Here is a 4,728-nt window from a genome sequence, read left to right on the forward strand (position 1 = left end):
GCCCTTGTCATCAGTTCAAGGCTTGAACCTGTCCAAAACACTGTAGTAGCTCCCCATGATAAAGTTTTAATCTGTTCTTGTTACTAATGTTGTGGCCCCACCCCATAACAAAGAACAATTTCCGGAGGATGAGGCCCAGGAATCAGGATTTTAAAAAGATTCCCAGGTGATTCTAATGTGCAGCCAAGGTTGAGAACCACTGCTATAGATAATATTAAAAATATATCTAAACGTGCAATTCTTTGTCCAAAAAATGAGCATGTTCAAAAATTAAATGAAGAAAATTTGGATATACTCAATGGAGATTTTCACACATATTTGAGTGATGATTCCATTGATTCCACAGATGATGCTGAAAAGGAAAATTTTCCCATCGAATTTCTTAATAGTATTATTCCTTCGGGAATGCTGTGTCATAAATTAGAATTGAAAGTGGGTGCAATCATCATGCTATTGAGAAATCGCAATAGTAAATGGGGTCTTTGTAATGGTACCAGATTTATTATCAAAAGATTATGACCTAACATTATCGAAGCTGAAGTATTAACAGGATCTGCAGAGGAAGAGGCTGTTCTGATTCCAAGTATTAATTTGTCCCTATCTGACACTGGCCTCCTATTTAAATTGATTTGACAACGGTTTCCCGTGATGCCAGCATTTGCAATAACTATTAATAAATCACAAGGACAAACTCTAGACAGAGTAGGCATATTCCTACCTGAACCCATTTTTGCACATGGTCAGTTATATGTTGCTTTCTCTCAAGTTTGAAGAGCATGTGATGTTACAGTTAAAGTTCTAAGTACTTCATCACAAGGGAAATTAGTCAAGCACTCTGAAAGTGTTTTCACTCTTAATGTGGTGTACAGGGAGATATCAGAATAAGTTTAATCACTTTATCAGTCATTGTTTGCATCACTGTTGTTTTTATATCATGTTTTTGTTGTTTTCATATCATGTTTCTTTGTCGTTTTTATATCATGCCTCTGTTGTTGTTATATCCTTTTGTGACTGTTTATTTATTAATAAATTTATATATGATTTTCATATACATTTTACTAATTTCCTTTCATCTCTCACACTTCTATTATAGAGAAAGGGCAAAGAGCAATATTAAAATATCTCTGCTAATTAATTCCCTTTTTAAAAAAATATATTTTATTGGTTGTTTACAGAGAGGACGGGAGAGGGATAGAGAGTTAGAAACATCGATGAGAGAGAAACATCGATCAGCTGCCTCCTGCACACTCCCCACTATAGGAGTGTCCTTACTAGACTTAACTGTTATTAAACCAAAAGATTTTTATTTTCATGCAGTTGAGTTTATTGAAAAGTCCATAGTCTTTTTTTGTGTTAAATATATATTTTATTGATTTTTTACAGAGAAGAAGGGAGAGGGATAGAGAGTTAGAAACATTGATGAGAGAGAAACATCGATCAGCTGCCTCCTGCACACCCCCTACTGGGGATGTGCCCGCAACCAAGGTACATGCCCTTGACCAGAATCGAACCTGGGACCCTTGAGTCCACAGGCCAATGTTCTATCCACTGAGCCAAACCGGTTAGGGCAATTAATTCCCTCTTAATGTGCACGAATTTCGTGCACCGGGCTACTAGTAGCTACTATAAAAAATAAAAACAGAAAATAGCAAGTGTCTGTGAGGATGTGGAGAAATTTGAAACTTTATCTATTGCTGAGGAATGTAAAATGGTGCAGACACTACAGAAAACAGTATCATGGGGGGTGGAGGGGTAGGAGGGAAGTAAACATAGAATTACCATATAATCCAGCAATTCCACTTCTGGATGTACAACCAAAAGAATTGAAGGCAGGGTCTCAAACAGATATTTTTCTACTCATGTTTATAGCAGCATTTTCCAATAGCGAAAAAGTGTAAACAGTCCAAATGTCCATTGACAAATAAATGAATAAACAAAATGTCATTATTCAGCCTTAGAAAAGAATGATTTTTTGCATTTATTTATTTCAATTACAGTTTATATTCAATATTATTTTGTATTAGTTTCATGTATAACATAGTGATTGGACAATTGTATATCTTACAAAATGTTCCCCTCAATATTTCCAGTACCTTCCTGGAAATTTTGACACATATTACAACATGGGTGAACCTTGAAGACCTTATGCTAAATCAAATAATCCAGACACAAAAAGGTAAATTCTGCATGATTCCAGTTATATGATGTGCCTAGAGTAGTCTCTATGAAGAGACAGAATGTAGAATGGTTGTTGCTAGGATCTAGAAGCAGGTGAGAATAGGAGTTTTTGTTTAATTGGTACAGAGTTTTGGTTGTAAAAAATGAAAACATCCTGGATGTTCATGATGATCATACAATAATATAATTGTACTTAATGCCACTGAACTGTACATCTAAAACTGGTTAAAATGTTCACTCAATAGTATTGTGAATATCCATCTTTACTTCTGTGTAGTTATAATGCATCTGTGGAATCATATTCAGTCTTTTTTTTATATTTTATTGATTTTTTACAGAGAGGAAGGGAGAGGGATAGAGAGTTAGAAACATCGATGAGAGAGAAACATCGATCAGCTGCCTCTTGCACACTCCCTACTGGGTATGTGCCCGCAACCAAGGTACATGCCCTTGACCGGAATCGAACCTGGGACCCTTGAGTCCGCAGGCCGACGCTCTATCCACTGAGCCAAACTGGTTAAGGCCATATTCAGTCTTGCCCCCAGAATTGTAACTGTGAGTGAAATAGGGGCAGCAAGTATTCCTTCTGAGCATATTCTCCTTAAGGATTTCTTTTTCAATAATTATCATGAAATATGCTAACAGAGTTGTTAAGGATATGACAAAAATACATTGTCTTCCCCCAGTAGAATGTAAATTTCATGATTTTTTGGCAGAGATTAATCTTCCTTATTTATTGCTGTATCTCCTTGCCTGGCTCATAATAGATACTCAAGAAATATTTACTCATATACATTGAAGCAATGGAAACTAATTTATAGAAACATTACTGGTCTAAAGACAGAGCAGGTCATTAGAAATACTATATATGTGCTTATTTAGTTGCAGCAGCCCAATGCAGATTACAAGTTCATCATGGCTATGGTATCTGCCTCCATGAGTCTACTCTTATAAGGGACAACATCCAGTTGGATGAACTAGTTCTGGTTGAGTTTGTCAAACAATTTGCCTCATTTTATAGTCATGTTAATGATGTAAAGTTGGCTTCATTGAGATTTAACATCTTTTCTATAAAATGTATAGAATTTAATGTTGGGATATAAAGAAATGGTTGATACTAGAGAGGAGAATCCAATATAGAGCACAAAACATTCTTGATTATGACAAATCTGGAGTGAAACAATGATATAGCTAATTATTCAAAAGTTATTTGTATTTGGCTTTAGAATTTGGATACTTACGCTTGAATATGAAGAGGTTTTGGAACTACACTATATAAAGTTACAATAATTAAATTAAACCATAACACAAAGACCAATAGAAAAAGATGAAAAGTCTTTCAAATTCCCTAACCTATTTCCTGCTAACAGCTACTTCCATCCCCATTCTCACTTCTTAAAGTAAACATAGCATCACTTAACCCCCCAGAGCAAGTCCTGGATGCCTAGCAAGGGGCAAAACTGGGAAAACAAGAACCTTGCCCCCAGGGTAACCTATCTTAGCATATCACTGGTCATGTGGTTTAGATCCCCTGACCTTTTCCTCCCTAAAGATAAGATCTAGGCTTCAGTTGTATTTCAGCTCTAGGCTCAGAAAAGCAGCAAAACCAGGCAAGTGATACTGGGACTGCCTCAGGACCAGCTACATTGACTAATGACCCCCTGCCTTGGCACTGACCAACCAATGGAGACCATGACCCTGAAAGAGCACACCTGGAATGCTGATGAATACTATATTAAGACCCTTCCCTGAGACCACCCCTAAGATTTCCACCTGCAAGAGAGAGGTAAATATGCTTAGGACAAAGGCCCCAGCTTGCTCTCTCCCTCCCAGGAGCATGTCCATGCCATTCTCCAACTGGCACGTATCCCCCAACCTCTATGGGACCCCATGAGACTTGCAACCAGGGGAGCAATGGGCAGCAGCAGCTTGTCTGGGGCTTATACCCTGAGCCTGTCTCCAAGGCCCTCTTTTCTCTGACTTCTCAGTGAGCCAGAGCAGCCCAGCCTAGGCTCTCCTGTTGCTTCTTCTATGCCCTTCCTTGTTTCATTGTTGCAATATATTTTGGCTGCCATCATCAACCCAATGTCCCCTTGGCTCTGTGCTGTGCAGCCCTTTCCTTTGGGTATCCCATCCCCGATCCCCTTTCCCTAAATAAATTCAGCTTTTCTTAAACCACCGTCTGAGATGACTATTTAGCCTGCCCATGGACCACCATGCTAATCCACCATGTTCACCTTTCAATCACCTCTCATAAAAAAATAACATTCTACAACAAATGTACAAATAATAAATCTGCCTTTCTTGATAAAAAGTAATTAAATTAAAAGTAATAAAATAATAAAACTGGTTAAAATGACAAATTTTGTTATGTATATTTTACAATAACGATGTTGGAAAAAAAACCAACAAACAAAAATATAAACAATATTATAAGTAAATGAACACTAAGCAAAATAGATGAATATGTATACATTGAAGCAATGAAAGCTAAAACTCTCATATTTCATCTACTGTTGCAAAACTCTATACTTTATACTATCTTAGTAG

This window comes from Myotis lucifugus, unplaced genomic scaffold (assembly GCF_000147115.1).
Source record: "Myotis lucifugus unplaced genomic scaffold, Myoluc2.0 scaffold_4, whole genome shotgun sequence".
Lineage (NCBI taxonomy): Eukaryota > Metazoa > Chordata > Mammalia > Chiroptera > Vespertilionidae > Myotis > Myotis lucifugus.